Source organism: Adiantum capillus-veneris, chromosome 12 (assembly GCF_014529385.1).
Source record: "Adiantum capillus-veneris isolate H3 chromosome 12, ASM1452938v2, whole genome shotgun sequence".
NCBI classification, from domain to species: domain Eukaryota; kingdom Viridiplantae; phylum Streptophyta; class Polypodiopsida; order Polypodiales; family Pteridaceae; genus Adiantum; species Adiantum capillus-veneris.
Genome location: NC_140942.1, coordinates 144,196,108 through 144,208,475, shown reverse-complemented (window position 1 = coordinate 144,208,475; position 12,368 = coordinate 144,196,108).

Here is a 12,368-nt window from a genome sequence, read left to right as displayed (position 1 = left end):
GAGCTTCATCCTCTCGCTACGCCCGGCTTGCTCAACACATTGGAGATCCGACTGCACCATTGTGGTAGGTTCAAGGAGAGCTACGCGACAATGCCAAGCATTCCACGCGAGATGAAGCGCACACGCCGACGCATCTACGAGCTATTTGTGGCCGTAAGTGTATCAAACGATGTTTGTTTTCTGCGTGCTAGTAGTCTATAGAATTGTGGTGACATAAGCTACGCATAGGTACTCATAAATTTCAGTTTCGGGCACTTTCGAAATTCGGCTCTGTCATCCTACGCGTTTTCCACAGATGGGTTTAGAATGAGGGTTTTGAGTGTAGAAGCTTAGGGACAGGTGTATCCTAGTGAGGGGATGGTGTTCCTTAAGTTTCGTATGAATCTGGCATGATTAGGTGAGTTACCTTTCGTATGTGTGTATGTGTCTAGGTGGTGTAGTTGAGGGCAGTGGGGTTCTTGATTGTGGTTTAGTTGGCCTTCCAGAGTGTTGTATGTGTAGGATGGTCTCAGCCTGACAAGCTTAAGAGATTTTCTCCGTGTGCCTATCGTGTCATCTGTGTCCTCGATTAACATTATGTTGATCTAGGTAGTGTTTGCATGCACTTCATGGGTGTGTGAGTAGCTTCCCGTCCAACAAGTATCTTCAATGTGCCTCTAGGCCTTTGAATTAGCAGGCACCCTAAATGTTGCGACAGTGGATCTATTCGTAGAATGCCACCGCATCAACTTTGCAATGGAACCGCAACGAAACATGCTTATTATCCTAGGAGTAATAGGAAAATGCCGCAACACTCTAGCTGGCATTGTCTCTCCAACTGCATCTTGTTTGTAGCGCATTGCTCCGCACTTAGGACACGACAGACAATCTGCGAATTCATTTGCGAAAAAGAATGCAATCATTTAGACATGCATGAATCTTGTTGTAGTCCAAGCCAACTGAGGTCAATAGTTGCTTTGCGTTTGGCATCGAGGGGAGCATTTCATTGCCAGCTGGGAGAAGTTGCTCCCATAACAACCTGTTTAAGCCACATTAAATCAAAAAGCTCTCCAAGCACGTCACCGTTGCAATCGAAGAATCTCTTTTGTAAATCACGTACCTAAACAAAGCACTGACACTTGCATCTGACCACTCGTACACTGACTAAAGATTCAAAAACGCCAAACAAGTACGAAGCGTCGATATTTTGGCGCCTTCATAAATTGGTTGATGTGCCAACTTCCTCAACATGTCTTCAGGAGATAGGCGCACGACTTCTGGTGCTGCTTCGTTAGCGTTCTCCTCGCTTGTGTGGAAGAAGGCATCCGGCATCTCCTCCATGCCATCGTCTTCTATATGTAAGTCCTTTTCTGCTTCCATCCTTCGCTCTATATTGGTCGAACCTTCACGCATAATCCTCTCTCTCTCTCTCTCTCTCTCTCTCTCTCTCTCTCTCTCTCTCTCTCTCTCTCTCTCTCTCTCTCTCTCATATGTAGGTGCTATGTCGCGAAAAGCAATGCCCGTTTTGTAGGAGTCGTATCGTAGATTTTGTACGGTTTCTTTAGCAAACTCTCCGTACTTGTGCACATGCTCATTACATATCCTATGCTTGCGCAGGATTTGATACTTGCAGAGTGTGTACGAGAATGCAATCTTTTCCTCCATGTTAGTTGATGACGTTGCCATCTACAATGATTATGAATGTTGTTTTAATATATATACTCCTCACAATGTAAACTACCTCGCATTCTCTAGTCTTGCCCAATCTCCGTACACCTCGGTCCAGAGGTGTATGGAGATCAGGACCACCAGGTCAAAATCTCGTCTTTATTGGTCAAATCCTATATGGGTAGACACATACGTGCACTCCCAGGTGTACATGGCAATGCATGTACGTAGTGGGCAAAACCCCTTTGCCTCTTTTAGTTCCATAGTTTTTTCAACATCCAACGGCTATCCGTTTCTTCTATCCGTTTGACCTACGGCTTGCCATACACGCTCTTGACATTGTTTTAAGACTACCTAATGGACTACAGATGGTTTTGGTAGGCATAGAAGCCATTTTCGAAGTCCGTTTGCGTTTTTTTGTAGAAAAACGCAACTGAATTTGACCTACGGTTTGTGTATTTGGCGTTTTTTCTATCTGTTTGACCTACGGCTTGCCATACGCGCTCTTGACATTGCCTAAAGACTACCTAATCGTCTACGGATGGTTTCAGTAGGCATAGAATCCATTTCCGAAATCCCTTTGCGTTTTTCCGTAGAAAAACGCAACCGGATTTGACCTACGACTTGTGTATTTGGCATTAATTCAAACCCATTGACCTACGGCTTACCATACACGCTCTTGACATTGCTTTAAGACTACCTAATGGACTACGGATGGTTTCAGGAGGCATAGAATGACTTTTCGAAGTCCGTCTGTGTTTTTCCGTAGAAAAACGCAATCGGATTTGACCTACGGCTTGTGTATTTGGCGTTTCTTCTATCCGTTTGACTTACGGCTTGCCATACACGCTCTTGACATTTCTTTAAGACTACCTAATGGACTACGTATGGTTTCAGTAGGCATAGAATCCATTTCCGAAATCCCTTTGCGTTTTTCCGTAGAAAAACGCAACCGGACTTGACCTACGATTTGTGTATTTGGCGTTAAATCAAGCCCATTGACCTACGGATTGCCATACACGCTCTTTACATTGCTTTAAGACTACTAAATGAACTATGGATGGTTTCGGTAGGCATAGAAGCCATTTTCAAAGTCCGTTTGCGTTTTTCCGTAGAAAAACGCAATCGGATTTGACCTACGGCTTGTGTATTTGGTGTTTCTTCTATCCATTTGACCTATGGCTATCCATACACACTCTTGACATTGCTTTAAGACTACTAAATGAACTACGGATAGTTTCAGTAGGCATAGAAGCCATTTCCGAAGTCCGTTTGCGTTTTTCCGTAGAATAACGCAACTGGATTTGACCTACGACTTGTGTATTTTGCGTTTCTTCTATCCGTTTGACCTACGGCTAGCCATACGCGCTCTTGAAACTAGTATTCATCAGAAAAGGTATTCCACGTCAATAGTAGAGAAAAAAATTAAAAATTTGTATAATTAAAAATTATTGAAATTTCAAATAATTTTAAAATCTTTTGTTTAAAATCATTTTAATGTTTTTTAAAAGTTGATTGTGTTGATTCTTTTTTTCTAAGGTTCAAATCATGTGATCTTTGTATGTTGTGCAGAGCTCAAACTCTCACTCATACAAGATGTTTATTTTTCAAGAGTCACTTGCTACGTGCTCAATTTATTGACATGTGGAAGTGAATTAGTGATATAACTTAGATATTGACGTTGTGTGTATAGTTTACTCTCACATGAGGTTATCAATTTGCAAAATATAATAGAATAGAGGTCAGTTTTATTTAGGTAGGTTTGATTTTGACGTGCAGATATTTTCTCACCTCAAAGTGAATATAGATTTTAAAAAAAATCATCCTGTGTAGAGCCATCACACTATGCTTTCACTAGAATCAAAATTTAGGAATCTCATCTCCAAATACATTGATATTAAATTATCTTTTTTTGGATTGCTACGTCTATCATACTGTGTGATTGTACACATGCAACAACTGTAGATAGATAAGTTCTCAAAGATCTACCATGGAATATGAGAATCTCATGTTTGCACTTCAGATAGATGTGACAATTGTCAAGGTTTGCAATTAATCTCATGCTCCAATATGAATCAATTGCAAGATTTTATCAATATTATCGCTTATCGTAATGTGTGAAAGCCGTAAGCTTGCAATTTAGGTAGATCGATATAGTGCAACGTGATGATGATATTTGTTCGTATTTTTTAATTAAGTGATTAAGATTATCAATTGTCGTAATGTGTGAAAGCCAAAAGCTTGCACTTTAGATGAATCGATATAGTGCAATGTGAGCATTCTGATTGGCATGTTTTGTTTGAAGTGATGAAGTTATTTAGCACATGAAAATATAATTTGATTGACATGATTATATTGAAGAATGATAAGACTATCATTGTTTATTGTTAATTGATAATGTAATGCGATTCGAATTGATAATGTGGACAACTTTTGATCACTATATTGATTGATAGAGCATTCCTTGTGTAGTTTGCTGCTTTGAATTAATTTTGATCTTAAAATTGACAGGTGGATTTGTTGACATGGCAGTTTAAATTTAGCTATTAACATGGTGAAAGAACATGAGTGAAGTTACATCTACGAGCTACATGCTGGAAAGAATACATCTCAATTGAAATGCAAGACTTGCGGCCACGAGTTCAGTGGTAATGCGACCATAATAAAAAAGCATTTGTTTAAAGCCCCTAGTAATGTGTCCAAGTGTATGGCTCCGCCAAGAGATATTCATGCTAGATTGCCAAATTATGCTTGCATAATAGAGAAAATTCTGTAGCTAAAAATAAAAGTGCTAATGCCAAACAAGTTGCAACAGATGTTGAAATGTCTGTTGTCAATGAGAGGACAAAGCATGTGCCTACGGAAGCAAATGATCACACTCCCTAGTCAACTCATTTTCATGGACATGATTCAATGTCATCATCAGCAAATCCTAGCTCAACTAAAGTTAGTAAAGCATCATCCAATGGAAAAACGTTGTATGATGCGTTAGATAAGCAATGGTTGCTTGAGCTGCACTTGAAATGGATGCAAGATTTTATGGCATGCGGTATATCATTCAATGGTATGCGCAACCCCATATTTCAAGATGCTTTAATGAGCACATCAAAAAAGGGTTTGTGCTTCTTGATTATAATAAGATGCACACTGATTAACTTTTTGACAAATATGTGTACACCATGTGTGCAAGAATGGTGGGTGTGTAAGAGACGAGTAAGAGTGGTCAAAGGATGAACTTTTCCCCAAAACATTTTATGATTTTTGGCCTTTAATAACTCCCACACGTGATCTCCGATTTGAGTGGAGATCATAGACCTGCAATCTATACATTGAGCTCTTTCCATAGATATGGTACATGATATGGTTTTATCCGCACTAGATTTTTAATTCCATTTTGGGGGAAAACTTTGAATTCAAATAAACTAGCCGTTTTGCCTGTTTGAATTCAAAAGCTTTCTTTTGATTACTTTCTTAATACTAAAGGTTTGACTTTCTTAAACTACCAAATAAAGAGGCCCTGCTAGGCCCCATTCTCTTCCTAATGATGGTACTGAAGCCATCCTCAAGTGCACGATGGTGGACTTTGTTCGTGCATATGGTTGCACCATAGCGTTGGATGGATGGACCAACTATCAAAAGAATCCGCTGAGCAAGGTGATGCTTATCAACCCTAGAGGGTCTATGTTTGTAGAATCCATTCATACCTCTTTAAAAGAGAAGACTATTGATTATCTAGGAAGGATGTATGAGCGTACCATAACAAAGGTAGGTGGGCCAAAGAATGTGACTGCAGTTGTTACAGATAATGCATCTAATTACAAGGTTGTATGGAGGTCTATCCAAGTTAACTAGCCAGAGATTACTTGGGTGCCATGTGCCATGCATACTCTTAATTTTCTATTAAAATACATTGGTAAAATGGTCTTCATAAAAAAAACGCTACTGGATGAAAATCCAGTGGTTAAATTTATTAGAGAGCATCAATTTTTGTATGCTCTTTTCTTAATAAAATCACCTAGCAAAACTTTATAGATATTTTGTGTGACAAGGTTTGCAGCCGCATACTAGGTTCTTACCACCGTGCAAGAAGTGAATCCTACTTTGATTGAAATAGTAGCCAATAGACGATGGGATGCTTGGCTGAGAAGTATCCTAACTACCAAGAGGCAGCTACAAGATGTGCACAACTTATGAACTCGCAAGTTTTTTGGTGCAATGTAGAGAGAATTGTCACCCTGGCCAAACCATTTGTAGATCTTTTGTGAAGAGTAGACAAAGACTTTTTCGTCTTTGGTGGAGTTTATTGGTATATGTTAGAGGCATTACGCAAAGTGAGAGAGCATGTTGGCTTTGTTGCAAAGGACAAAGCTTCCATAATCAGAGCTACCAACAAGTGATGGGTGCAATTGCATACGCCATTCCATGGTGCTGCATTTGTATTGGATCCCAAATTTCAAATGCACCAACAATCGGCCAATAAATAAGTCATGACTGACCTCAAAATACTGTGCTCTCAACAATTGGGACAATGGGATGGGAAAACTGCTTTTCATCAGCAAGTTGATTATGCTAATAGAACTGGCATGTTCCAAGATCCATGGCATATAGATGTCATTGCACACACAAGTGCACCTCTATGGTGGCAGAAGTATGGTGGGGAGAAAGTGGAGCTGCAACACATTGCAGTTAGGGTTCTATCTATTGTAGCATCAAGTGGAAGCTGTGAGAGAAATTGGTCAGCTTTTGAATTTATGCATACCAAGAAACAAAATCGGCTTCACCCTAAACGTGTTGCTAATTTGGCTTATGTTTCTTGCAACATGAGAATTATCCATAAGCCAATGAACATTGCATCAAGAGCAGCACAAAATCACTACGGTGTCTTTCAAACCCATGAAGCTATAGCTGTGCAAGTAGACGACGACAATGATATGGAATGGGAGATAGCTTTAGAATGCTCTGATATGGATGAAATAGATGATATGATTGGTGTGTTTGATGGAGATGAAGATGTATGACTAAAGGCCTATAAGTTTTGCTCGCTGTGAGAACGTGAAAATTATGACACATTTCCATGTTACACTACAAGATGTTTACCTCTCTCTCTCTCTCTCTCTCTCTCTCTCTCTCTCTCTCTCTCTCTCTCTCAAGTTACTTTTGTAATAAGAGTCATAATTACAATTAGATACAATACAATTTGTTCGAACAAGAATATAAAAATGGACACTTGAGGGGATAAATGATGAGTTGTGATTACAAAAAATGTAGCCCTTTGTAGTTTCTTCAAACCAAAATAGATAGGGGTAAATTGAGCGAATTGCTCAAGCCAAAGATTGAATCAACTCGTTCAGTAGTTCATATCTGTTGAACTTAGTACTTTCAAGCGTAGCAGATGGGACTGCAGGTTCTTGTTTGCGAAGAAATAGCCTAATTTGGCAATGGTCTGTATAGTGATGCATATTGTTGCAGCTTGGCTTGGGCCTTTGATAGCTCTATCTCAAGCTCAATTATTTTGGCGCGCAAAATATTAGGTGTTAATACATGGCTTGCAAGATCTTGTCCTTGGCTTGTTAATGCAACAAGCATCTCTGATTCTTTGGGAAGCAAAACTATGGGACATTTTCATGCAGGAATTGGTGTGATTTGTTGCCACTTTCTCTGCAATCTGACCATGCTCAATGCCAAAATTCTTGGGGTGATATGACCAATCTACACGTCTCCCAAGGATGTTGTAAAAATAGCACTGTTGTATAAAGTAGAGTGCCATTTGGTTATTGTTTGACATAACTCTCTCTTGTCGTATGAATCTTGGTAGCAATACTCGTGCGAGTCCTTTGTGCGACATATCTTATAGCTTTATGGGAGTTGATTCATTTGCATTGCCGTTGATTTGAAATAGTTGTTGATGCATAAAGTGGTTTGGACATAGCTTCTTGTACTCCTTAAGGCTGAGAGGCTCGCCTTGCAACCCAGACTCATCCTCTTTGATTCTAGCAATATCTTTGAGGTCTTTCTCTTGGCCATAACATACTCTCTCTTCTTTGTAGATGGCATGTGCTTCAGTGTGGTTAAGTTCTTCTTCCGTTCTATCCAATAGATTGCTTGACCATGTGTAGGTGGTGAAGGCACAATGAAGGATTTATTCACCTGCTGGATATATATGATTGTTGTATCCATGAATGGTTTTAGAGACGTCAAAATAGAGACCCTTGTAGGTGGTGAAGACACAATGAAGGCTTTATTCACCTGCTAGATATATACAATTATGTATCCATGAATGGTTTTAGAGACGTCAAAAACCTTGACTCACATTCCAAAGAGTTATTCTCTCCTACCAACCATAGCAAAGACGACAACATAGAATAAGATCATTTGATGCTTGAATGCATTTCAATGCGCTTTAATGCTGCTATCCAACTTATTCTTTCTCTCTTGCCAACCATAACATAGACAACAAAGAATAAGATCATTTGATGCTTAATATGCTTTAATGATGATATCCAACTTATTCTTAACAATTTAAAGAAAATTTTGGAATGCTGGGCAATCCTTTTGAAACACCTACAAAGCACTTTACGTGCACTTTCTTATTACTTCCAAGCACCTACTAAGCACTCTCTTTGCACTTTTAAAGCACACTCTCTAAGCACTTCTAAGCACCCTTGAGAACTATGAAGAACTTCTAAGCAGTTGCTAAGCTACTTTCTAACCACTTGGTCAACACACTCTAATCACCTAGTAAGCAATTTGAAGCTATTCTAAAGCACTTCAGAGTACTTTCTAAGCACAATTGAGCATTGTGAATCACTTTTAAGCAATTGCTACAATTATTTCTTACCACCTGCCATTTTTATAGTAATCTCATAGCACTTTGAAGCTCTTTCTAAGCACTTCAAAGCACTTTCTCAGCACCCTTGAGCATTATGAAGCACTTCTAAGCAGTTTCTACACTCCTTTCCTACCACTTGCTAAGCATTTCTAATCACCTCATAAAATGGAGATCTTTATAGGAGCTTCTAAGCACTTTCTAAGCACCACTGAACAATATGAATCTCTTCTACTAACACTAGAAGAGTTCGCTTAAATTCCAACGTCAAATTATCGGCGTCAATGGGCGGGCGTCGGTATATGTGTAGGTGAATTTGGAGGTAGATCAAGTTTTTAAAACATTTAATTTTTGAATTTTAGGCGCTCATACTAACGTCTGTACCAACACCTATATCAAGGACTGTATCGGTGCGTATACCAATGCTCATACCAGCACCTATACTGACGGACCCTACACAAAAAGAACCACAGGCCTTTCCCTGTGCATTTCCCTCTTTTTTCCCCCTCTTCTGTTGCCCTCCTCTTCCTCACACCTGTTGCAAATCTGTTGTTCAACGACTTTCCGGAGGTGAGATTCTCGTTGTGGACTACTCCTCAACATCAAGGTGACATTCTTTTCGAGTTTGCTTGAGGTTTGTGCAATTTAATGTATGTGTGTGTGTGTGTGTGTGCATTTTTACAGGTTTGAAGACTTTTTTATGACTCTTTCTTGCTCAAATAGGCCCCATGTGAGTGCCTTAAAGTTTTATGCAATTTTATCTCAAAATTATATTGTATTGAAAAAATAAAACTTCATGCATGAAACTTTCAATGCTTTAAATTTTTATGCAATTTTATTTTGAAATTATGCTTTGGGGAACATTCTTGCTACCATCTCATCATCATCATGTGATTGAGGTTTAGGTTATAGGTTTAAGTTAGGTTTAGATTTAGGTTATTAGCTAGTTTAGGTTATAGATTAGGTTAGGTTATAGGTTAGGTTATAGAATAGGTTAGAGCTAGCGGCAAATAGTAGAAAAACGCAAACGAACTTCAAAAATGACTCTTGTACTTCAAAAAATGCAAACAGACTTCGGTTAGGTTAGGTTATAGGTTAGGTTTAGGTTAGGCTATAGGTTGGATTAGAGCTAGCGACAAATAATAGAAAAAACGCAAACAGACTTCGAAAATGACTCGTGTACTTCAAAAAACGCAAACAGAATTTGGTTAGGTTACGTTAGGTTATAGGGTTATAGGCTAGGTTAGGTTATAGGTTAGGTTTAGGTTATAGGTTAGGTTAGGTTATAGATTAGGTTAGGTTATAGGTTAGGCTAAGTTAGGTTTAGGTTATAGGTTAGGCTAGGTTAGGTTTAGGTTATAGGTTATGTTAGGTTATAGGTTAAGTAGAGCTAGCGGTTGGTAGTAGAAAAACACAACCGAACTTCAAAAATCACTGTTGTATTTTAGAAAATGCAAACGGACTTCGATTGGGTTAGGTTAGGTTAGGCTATAGGTTATAGGTTAGATTTAGGTTATAGATTAGGTTAGGTTATAGACTGGGTTAAAGGTAGCGACAAATAGGAACTGACTTGTGTACTTCAAAAAAAGCAAACGGACTTGGTTAGGTTAGGTTATAGGTTATAGGGTATAGGCTACATTAGGTTATGGGTTATATGTTATAGGTTATGTTAGGTTTAGGTTAATTTAGGTCAGAGCTAGCGACAAATAGTAGAAAAAATGCAAACGAATTGCAAAAATGACTCATGTACTTCAAAAAACTCAAAAAGACTTCAGTAGGTTAGGTTTAGGTTATATGTTAGGTTATAAATTAGGTTATAGGTTAGGTTAGGTGTGGGATATGTGTCTAACCTCACTATCCTATCTTATTGCAGTTTTAGCGAGAACCACGATTAAATTGTCAATCCATGGGACATAGCTGACTTGACTAGTGCATAGAGGCTACAAGAGGTTGTCAATCTCTCGAAAAACAACTAACAACTCGCATCTAACTCAAGCTACACTCAAGTGACTAAAATCACCAAAAGCCACTCGCTCATTGGCAAACATATCACATCCGTCACAGCATCCAATGACATCCAAAAGTAAAAAAACTTCTAGGACAAGTTTATAAGACCTAAGCACGCATGCTTATGGTCTCAAACCCCACTTTAGGTCAAGTACAAAAATTGCGATTATTAAAAGTAGTGGAATTTTGACCTAGTTATTTTTTACCTACAATGCATCTAAATGCTTAGCAATGTTGGCCCAATACCTCGCCTATGCTTAGTTTTTTATTTTGAAGTGTAAACTCCTACTTATGATGAGATTAGGCCGCGGGTTGGTGACGTCAAAAAGCTACGAAATATTTACGTTAATGCGTAGAGCTCTTACCTACGGTTGCAATGCAACAAATGCGACTGTAATGTGACAACCGAGAAGGGAGTAGGAAGCGTGTGATGGAGAGAAGTGAGCATTGTTAGCTCACGCTATGTATTTCATTATCTAAAACTTAATTAAAACTTTACAAAGTTGGGTTTTATACCTTAGCCAAGGTCTAAAATGTGTAATATCGGGCGCCCTAGACCTTTGAGGCTCCACAACTTATTGTATCTGCAACCTAGGTACACTAATTGTCCTATGATTTACATATTGGAAATCTTATTGAGCCCGTAACACATTACAATTATCACAATGGCTAGATAAATTAGGAAATTACAATACATGGCCATTTTGGAAAAATGTGAAAAGTGTATAACTCCAATCTTCACTGCTTCCTTCATATTGATCTTCGACGTGCATTCGTAAGGCTTTGACCTTTAGCAGCTTTTGTTAATTGACGTTGACTCAGTTAACATTCCCCCTTCCAATTTTAGTGCCCGTCCTCGGGCAATGTTGAAAAGTGTCCGTGGAGGTTGCGAAAGGTTTTTGATTGGGTGTTGATGGGATGATTGTCTTCATTTGTCATTGAATTTTTTGATGAGGTTCAATTTGCTGCAACATCTTCATTGATCGAATATGTTTGATGTGAGAGATGATGTTGCATTTGTCCATTATAATAGCATAATGATGAGGCTACTATCTATTTATGAAAAGTATGTACATTGAGGGAAGTAGAATGATGAGGTTCTAAATTAGGGTCTAATACCTGGATGACCAAAGGGAAAAAACCCAGTGGGAAAAAAATGCCTTTGGGATACGCACATTATTGAAGTACTTATTAGCACAAAAAATATTAATAAAGTACTCAAGGTATTATTTGCTGATAGATATGGAATTAAAACGACAGCAAATATGAGGGGGTAGCATGATGGAACATTGGTTTTCCTATTGTAGTCCACTCAAGGTGCATAGGTGGAAGCAAAAAAGAGTGTCTAATGCATATGTCCAATGATGGGACATCCTATTTATGCTTAACAGAAATGCATGGAAAACAATATACTATGCAAGAAGGATTTTGAGGGGTTCTTCAGAAAAATGGTGTAGCTATAAAAGCATATGACATGGCTTTGCAAGCTGGCACCCCTTTAAAAATGGTTTTCATTGACGAGGATATGTGATCTCATCTTACTGTGCACTGTGCGTGAGTGTTGGACTCTACAACACTCCACCAATTGTAAGTTAATAGACTTCAACTCTTATGCTCATCTCATCCAGCATGAGCGACATGACTTTAGATATGCTCAACTCTTCCAGCTTGAGCGTAAGCCGAATAACTATGACTCTTAGCACAGAGTTTAATATGACTTGATGCTTTGGTACTAATTCTTTGCTCATTTCATGGCTTAGCAACCCGACTCTGACTATGCCAAAGAGTGTTTTTTGCACCCTAGCGACTTGACTTTTCACATTCTTGTGCTTACTACAAACATTTCTTCAGGTAAAGTAAGCTTGAATCCTCAAAAAGAGGATTGGTG